Raw genomic sequence first — 9061 nt, 5'->3', positions numbered from 1 at the left:
CATCCCATGGGATGGATTGGACCTCATGGTGGGCCAGTTTTGGCCCACGGGCCATATGTTTGACACCCCTGCTGTAGATCATAACTATTTCTATGGTGATTTTTTTTTTCTTTTTTTTCCAAAATCAACTTACTGAGTCAAAGCATTTCAGATTTACACTACTTTCAAATCTTGATGTATGCTGCATGTCAATGTGGACTAAATATATTAGAAAAATACAGAGATAGGAGCTCAGTCAGTTACTTGCTAATGTAACCAGGATGGCCGAGTGGTTAAGGCGTTGGACTTAAGATCCAACGGGCATCAGTCCATGTGGGTTCAAACCCCACTCCTGGTATGACTGACTGTGTACCAGACAGAAAGAGGAAGCTATTACTTTGCAGTTAAATATTCACTACTTTATAATGTTAAGCTACCAGCATGTTAGGTTAGTTTATTTCAGACACAGACATAATACAAAACATATGGAACAAAAATAATAATAATAAACAATACACAAATAAAAAAATCAAACAATAGAAAAATAATAATAAAAATGATAAACAATACACAAAAAATCAAATAATAGAAAAAAAAGAACAACTGTTGTGCCTGAAAGGGAGTAGGAAGAAGCCACAGCTTATCCAGTCCTACCCCTGATTCCAGTCCTCAGACTGTTAGTGCTGAATCACTTGATATACAACATAAGATTGTGATTATCTATAAACACACCCCTACCAACCTGTACCCCCATACAGTCACATACACCTCTACATACACACATACAGTCACATACACATATACATACACACATACAGTCACGTACACATCTACATACACACATACAGTCACATACACGTACACATACACACATACAGTCACATACACATCTACATACACACATACAGTCACATACACGTACACATACACACATACAGTCACATACACATATACATACACACATACAGTCACATACACATATACATACACACATACAATCACATACACATATACATACACACATACAGTCACATACACGTACACATACACACATACAGTCACATACACATCTACATACACACATACAGTCACATACACATCTACATACACACATACAGTCACATACACGTACACGTACACACATACAGTCACATACACGTACACGTACACACATACAGTCACATACACATATACATACACACCAGTTTATTTTCTACCTCTGTACACACACGTCTGCACCCCCATGTTTATATACACACACCATACAATAGAACAACCTGACAATCCAAATAATGATCATACGCTTCCTTGAGCCAGATATTATGAAAATAACATTTCTTTGTACATTTTCTTGAATTTTTGAATATTTGGACATTGCTTGAGGTCTACCCATTCCAAAGCTTGACCCCATACACTGATACACACAAACTTTGTAGAACAGGCATGCCAAACTTAGTTCAGGGGCCACATTCTCAAGTGGGTTGGACCAGTAAAATAATAACCTGTAAATCAGTGGTTCTCAAATCCAATCCTCGAGGACTAGTATCCTGCATGTTTTCGATGTTTCTCTCTTCCAGCTCATCTGGAAGCCATTATATCATTATCAAGCTTCTGCAGAACTTGGTGATGAGCTGATCATCAACTGAACCAGGTGTGCTGGAAGAGGGAAATATCTAAAACATGGCATGTTTGACACCCCTGATGTAGAAGCTAATGTTTAAAGTGCATTGACCCTTTCATGAATAGTGGTCACGCCAGTGGACAGCTATTCTACAGCTGTTCTCTTGTGTATTCATGGGTTTTGTTGTTCTTTTCCTTGTTTTTTTTTTTTTTTTTTACACATATCTTTATTAATGTTTTAAGACACTACATATCTTTTCTGACATGAATTGGTAACATTATGTAGATCTCTCCTGAGCATAAACCCCCAGAATCACAAGCCTTCCCCACAGTTTTCACACAATTTATCAGTAAATACATGTTTCTGTGCGTCAAAAATAAAACGTGTGGTGTCCAGCTGAGTGGACATTTTTGCAACTTCATGAAAAATAGGTTCATTAGAATTTTTTTTTTTCATTATTATTTTTTTAATGTATTATTATTATTATTTTTTTATTTTTATTTTTTTATTTTATTTTATTTTTTTATATGTATTTTTCAGAAGAAATTTTTCAATCACATTGTGTTTTTCATGCCTAAAGAGTAATAAAAAAGCTCAGGAAAAAATTTAGATTAAGGTTCTCATAATTCGTGCATGAAAGGGTTAATGTCATGTAATTCACTTCAGGGTGTATTCACACCTGGAAAGTCCACTTATTTGGTTCAGATCGAATGCTGACGTTATTTTTTTCGTTTGGGTTGGATCACATTGGGTTGGATTGGGTTTGGGTTGGATCTCATTGCACTTTTTGCTAGTGGACCAAAATGTGTAAACAGAAGCACGCATGTGACGAACCACGCTGGCATTAGACAGAAAAGTTGGAGGCGGGGTGAATCAGAGGCCATAGATGTCGATGAAAACAAACATGGAGGTCCTATGTGCAGTTATAGTTTTCAGAATATGTGTTCTATTTTTACAGACACAAATTCACAAAAATAATGTTAACTGTCGAGAACAGCTCATTTGGAACCAGTTTCGTAAATATGGGCATGTGACCAAATGTCAGTGAGACATTCAATGTCCTCATTGCTCCACGTCTGTCCATGGCTCATGGCTGCTGCTGTTAGCTCTGACTATCTGTGCAGCCACTTCCAGTGGCTATGCTCATCAAGAACAAAAAGGCTCATGGTGCCTTGGTGTTTCAGCTGGAAGCCGGTTATATTCACACCAGAAGTGAACCGACCCAGAGTCTGTTTCAAAGCAGACTGAGACCACCTCTTCTATGTGGTCTCAGTCCGATGGTTTGATTTGATTCAGAGTTCGTATGTTTGTATTCACACCTAAAAAGAAGTCCAGACTTTCCAGGGAAGCGATTTCTGGTCCGTTTTAAAAAGACCAAATGAAGTAGGTGTGAACACACCCTAAGTGACTGAAACATTAATATGATATTGTTTAATGTACAATACAAAACCTGAGGATAATAATAATGGGGCTTCCTCACATGTTCTATTGTATTTATAGTTAGAATGAATAGCCGTGATGAAGGAAACCTGTACTGGGACAGTCTCAGTTTGGTTTGATGTACTGTACATTGTACTGTGCTGTCAAATGACAATAATAAAAAAAATAAAGGCTATTCTAGATCAGCCCACATGATAAATGACACATGTGTTTGTGCAGCAGGTTAAATCTGTTATCAACTGTTTGCCTATATTAAACCATCTGAAGCCCCAGTTACACACCATTTCACCCCAAAAAACACAGATGTAATGCCTTACTGATGTTTACACAAGGATGGTTTACATTAGAACACTGAAAGGACTGAAAATACTGTCATATTCATGCCAGGCCAGTAGTCGACGCCGTGACAAACCCCATGTGACCAATATGTGATCCTCCACAGAAGAACAACAGCCACATTATTCTTGTCGTCTGGTTCACACATGGCAATCTGAATGAAACTGGAATGTCCATGCACAAAACAGAGCATGACATGAACGTTTGCACTGAAAACTCTTCACCCTTTGCCATGGTAACAGTGGCTGTTGCATTTTATTATCCTCATGTCATAATTCCTTTAGTCGTACACAAATGGACAAAAGTATGTGGACCCGTTGAGTTCAGGTGTTTCTTTTCTAACAGGGGTCTGGGATACAAAGGAATAATGACAAATGTCATAATATAGTTTTATGTTTGGATAAATATCATTGCATTGATTAGTTTGGTTTAAATTGTTGTCTTTGTTTCCAAAATGCCTCAGAGATGGTTTTGACCTCATTTCTCTCAACATTTATTTATTTTTTTATTTGTTACTTTTTATCCATGACTATTATTTTAAATGTTCTACCTCTAAATTTCTAAAATATTTTCCGTGTTCTGCCTGTAAATAATAATTTTCTTCCACAACTAACCATCTACTTTCTTCACACCTCACTGAGGAAGAAAAATCTCCCATTAAACTTTAAGGAAATATTGATGTTTCTAAACTATATGGACATAAATATTGGTACACATCATGTCTACAGCTGTAAGATGTCCTGTTCGTGAGGATCTGACACAGAAACATCAATATGATATTTATCCCAATATAAAACTATATTATGACATTTGTCATTATAATTTTGCATCCCAGACCCCTGTTAGAAAAGAAACACCTGAATTCAAGGGGTCCACTTACTTTTGTCCATTTGTGTATGAGTTAGGCACTTATGATATGAGGATAACGGTATCCTTTTATACTTTTTATAGTTGTTGTTTCAGCTGGTTCTGGAATAAAGGACAAGTTATTTGTCATTTTCAGGCATGTCTGTTTCACATTTTTGTTTTTTATCCACCTACTCAAACAAACATTTATCCAAATCAAAGACAATAATCCATAGATTCATCATTTTCAAAAATAATCAATAACTGTAGCTCTAATCTCAAGCCACGCCCTTATGAGGTGTGGCCAAAGCAACAGACGCCCCAAAGTCATGCACTCTAGAGACAGTGGCAACCAGAGAGAAAACAGAACATGAATGAGGCCGTAAATAAGTTCAGAACAGAATGAGTGATGTTGCGGTTCCTTCATCCAGTTGTTCCAGTCTATTACAGTTATTATAAACAGTCTGTAGTTTATACACAAGTTCTCCCCCTTGAAAAAACAAAAAAACAAAAACTCATTGCTAGATATTTTAATACCCAGTTAAAACAATACCTTATAATGTTCATGGGTTAGTGCAGGGGGGTCAAACTCATTTTAGTTCAGGGACCACATTCAGCCCAATATGATCTGAAGTGGGCCGAACCAGTCAAATAATAGCAGCGAAAAACAGCTGAATTACATTGTGAAAATGTTTACATCTACAAAGTTTCCTTAAAAATATGAATACCATGAACAACCTGATGTGTCTTATATAATAATGTCTGAAAATAAGTGCAATTTTAAAACCTCAGTTTGTCATTTACACATGTGCTTTACAATTTACAGATCACAATAGATCTACAAATAAACAAAACATTTAGTAACAGGAAGAATATTGTAAAAAATACACTTCTCTGAAGACATTTCATGTTATTCATGTTTGTTGAGATTATTACAATTTTTGGGGATAGTTTGTAAATGGGGTGACACGGTGGTGCAGTGGTTAGCACTCGTGCCTCACAGCAAGAAGGTCCTGGGTTCAAATCCAACACCAGTCGATGGGGGTGGGACCTGGAGTCTGTGGAGTTTGCATGTTCTCCCCGTGTTTGCGTGGGTTCTCTCTGGGTACTCTGGTTTCCTCCAACCATCCAAAGACATGCACTGATAGGTTAATCTAAATTGCCCATAGGTGTGAATGTGAGAGTGATTGTTTGTCTCTATATGTCAGTCCTGTGATGAACTGGCGACATGTCCAGGGTGTACCCCGCCTTCGCCCCTATGTAGCTGGGATAGGCTCCGAGTGACCCCCGTGACCCCCGTGAGGATAAAGTGGGTTCAGATAATGAATGAGTTTGTAAATGTTAACATCTGCATGTAATGTTACTTTTTTTTTTTTACACTGAAACAAAAAGAAACATTTGTATTGTGTTATTTATAGGTTATTATGATAGGATTTTACTGGTCTGACCCACTTTAAATGGAACTGCACTGTATGTGGAACCTAAACTAAAATGTTTGTAATATCTTCAGTGTGATTTTTGCATTTCACAAATTCATCCCAGGGGCCGGATTAGACCCTTTGGTGGGCCAGATCTGGTCCACAGGACGTATGTTTGACACCTGTGGGTTAGTGCATTAGTTAAAAGGTTACATTATAGTTCTGTCAGCTTAATTGTGTTTGTACAGTTTGTTTTGTCAGTAGCTGCTTTCGAGGTCTGTTTGCGATCATCAAACAGTCACGATTTAGTCCAGGGATGACAAACATATAGCCCACAGGCCAAACCCAAGGCCCAAGGCAAGTTTATTTGTATAGCACATTTCAGCAACAAGGCAATTCAAAGTGCTTCACACAGGACATTGAAATAAAAGAAACAAAAAGAAACACATTTAAAACATTATAAAAGAAACATGTAGAAGGTGACCCAGAGGTGCAACAGGCCAAAAAATTATCCACTAGACGAAAAAAATTATCTACTACAAGAAAAAAAAAGAGAACAGCCTAAAAAAATTATCCACGAGATGAAAAAAATTATCTACTACAAGAAAAAAAAGAGAACAGCCTAAAAAGATTATCCACGAGATGAAAAAAATTATCTACTACAAGAAAAAAAAAAGAGAACAGCCTAAAAAATTATCCACTAGATGAAAAAAATTATCTACTACAAGAAAAAAAAGAGAACAGCCTAAAAAAATTATCCACGAGATGAAAAAAATTATCTACTACAAGAAAAAAAAAAAAAGAGAAAAACAGCCCAAAAAATTACCCACTATAAGGAAAAAAAAAAGAGAACAGCCTAAAAAAAATTATCCACTATAAGAAAAAAAAGAGAACAGCCCAAAAAAAATTATCCACTATATGAAAAAAAAAATCCCCTATAAGAAAGAAAAGAGACCAGCCAAAAAAATTATCCACTAAAAGAAAAAAAAGAGAACAGGCAAAAAAAAATTATCTACTAGCCCAAAAAATTATTCACTATAAGAAAAATAAAAGAACAGGTGAAAAAAAGTATCTACTATGAGGAAAAAAAAGAGAGCAGCCCAAAAAAATATCCACTATAAGAAAAAAAAAAACATCATCCACCTTTTCAATTACGGGGGCGCTGTTTACCCGAAAGGTGCCTTGCTTTAAAATTAAGGCCACTACAAAATATAAAAGGATAGGCTGAAAAATTTTAAGGCTTTCGGCTAATGTGGCTAATGCTAAGGAAGTACCCCACCGGAAGTGGAGGTCGTGCGCTAAAAAATAAAGTTATTTTAAAATATAGATATTTCCATTAATATAGTTTGCAAAGCAGTTAAATGATTAAATACGGTTCCAGTGTCTGCTCAAGGTTAGGCATGGGCGTTAAATGGTTAAGGTTAGGGTATGGTTGGGGTTAGTTTTCAGTGGTAAATGGCCCTTGTGTGCACTGTGTGAAGGTTCGTTGCTAAGTTAATGCTAACGCGAAAAGTTGACGGCAACTTTGTGTTATTTTATTTTGAGAGGAGGACAAGAGGAGCTCATTTAACTGCTTTGCAAACTATATTAATGGAAATATCTATATTTTAAAATAACTTTATTTTTTAGCGCACGACCTCCACTTCCGGTGGGGTACTTCCTTAGCATTAGCCACATTAGCCGAAAGCCTTAAAAATTTTCAGCCTATCCTTTTATTTTTTGTGGTGGTCTTAATTTTAAAGCAAGACACCTTTCGGGTAAACAGCGCCCCCGTAATTGAAAAGGTGGATGATGTTTTTTTTTTCTTATAGTGGATATTTTTTTGGGCTGCTCTCTTTTTTTTCTCATAGTAGATACATTTTTTTCACCTGTTCTTTTTTTTTTTTTCTTATAGTGAATAATTTTTTGGGCTAGTAGATCATTTTTTTTGCCTGTTCTCTTTTTTTTTTCTTTTAGTGGATAATTTTTTTGGCTGGTCTCTTTTTTTTCTTATAGGGGATTTTTTTCTCATCTAGTGGATAATTTATTTTAGGCTGTTCTCTTTTTTTTTCTTACAGTGGATAATTTTTTTTGGGCTGTTCTCTTTTTTTTTCTTGTAGTAGATAATTTTTTTCATCTAGTGGATAATTTTTTTTAGGCTGTTCTCTTTTTTTTTTTCTTGTAGTAGATAATTTTTTTCATGTAGTGGATAATTTTTTTTAGGCTGTTCTCTTTTTTTTTCTTATAGTGGATAATTTTTTTGGGCTGTTCTCTTTTTTTTCTTATAGTGGATAATTTTTTTGGGCTGTTCTCTTTTTTTTCTTGAAGTAGATAATTTTTTTCATCTAGTGGATAATTTTTTTAGGCTGTTCTCTTTTTTTTCTTATAGTGGATAATTTTTTTGGGCTGTTCTCTTTTTTTTTCTTGTAGTAGATAATTTTTTTCATCTAGTGGATAATTTTTTTAGGCTGTTCTCTTTTTTTTTTTTTTCTTATACTGGATAATTTTTTTGGGCTGTTCTCTTTTTTTTTCTTGTAGTAGATAATTTTTTTCATCTAGTGGATAATTTTTTTAGGCTGTTCTCTTTTTTTTTCCCCTTGTAGTAGATATTTTTTTTCGTCTAGTGGATAATTTTTTGGCCTGTTGCACCTCTGGGCCACCGTAAGAAGGTGATTAAAAACAGCAAGTAAGAAAACAACACATAAAATAAAAAAAAGTAAGAGTTGCAGTGCAGAGTTTCAAAGAGAATATAAAATGTAAAAAGTCAAAAGCCTTTTAGTCAAAGGCAGCAGTGAACAGGTGAGTCTTTAACCTTGACTTAAAAGAACTCAGACTCTCAGCAGACCTGATATTTTCTGGTAGTTTGTTCCAGATATATGGAGCATAGAAACTGAACGCTGATTCTCCATGTTTAGTTCTGACTTTGGGAACACAGAGCAGACCTGGACCAGATGACCTGAGTGGTCTGGATGGTTCATACTGGACTAGAAGGTCTCTGATGTATTTTGGGCCTGAACCATTCAGTGCTTTATATGCTAGTAAGAGAATTTTGGAGTCTATTCTCTGAGAGACAGGGAGCCAGTGTAGAGACCTCAGAACTGTCAAAGGGTTCAGTCCGGCCCTTTGGAGGAATTTGTAAAAATCTCTTGTTTCTCAAGTTGTTGTTTTTTTCAGTTTTGTGCAAGTTTTGTTTTGGGTTAATTTATTTGTCACACTGTTCATGCTTCTCAAATTTTTGTTCATTTTTTTTTTTTTTTTTTTTAACGTGAGTTTTGTTCTCATTCTTTACTGTGTTTTTTGATATATTTTTCTGTTAATTGTGATCATACTTCTCAAATTTCTCAAAATGACTTATTGTTTTGTGTCTTTATAGATCCACTGGGATCTGTACGTTGTAACGTACATGTGTAAATGACAAACTGAGGCAGAATATTGTTAAAAT

General features: G+C 35.5%; 1 non-coding gene across 1 annotated transcript; it reads left to right on the top strand.

Moving 5' to 3' along the window:
• Window positions 1-254: 254 nt before the first annotated feature.
• On the top strand, window positions 255-337 carry trnal-uaa (transfer RNA leucine (anticodon UAA)). Its single transcript has one exon. It is a non-coding gene; the product is annotated as a tRNA-Leu (tRNA).
• Window positions 338-9061: the final 8724 nt, after the last annotated feature.

The sequence above is a fragment of the Sphaeramia orbicularis genome, chromosome 5 (assembly GCF_902148855.1).
Source record: "Sphaeramia orbicularis chromosome 5, fSphaOr1.1, whole genome shotgun sequence".
Lineage (NCBI taxonomy): Eukaryota > Metazoa > Chordata > Actinopteri > Kurtiformes > Apogonidae > Sphaeramia > Sphaeramia orbicularis.
Note: the sequence above shows the minus strand (reverse complement) of the source record. Positions and strands in the feature narration are given on the sequence as shown.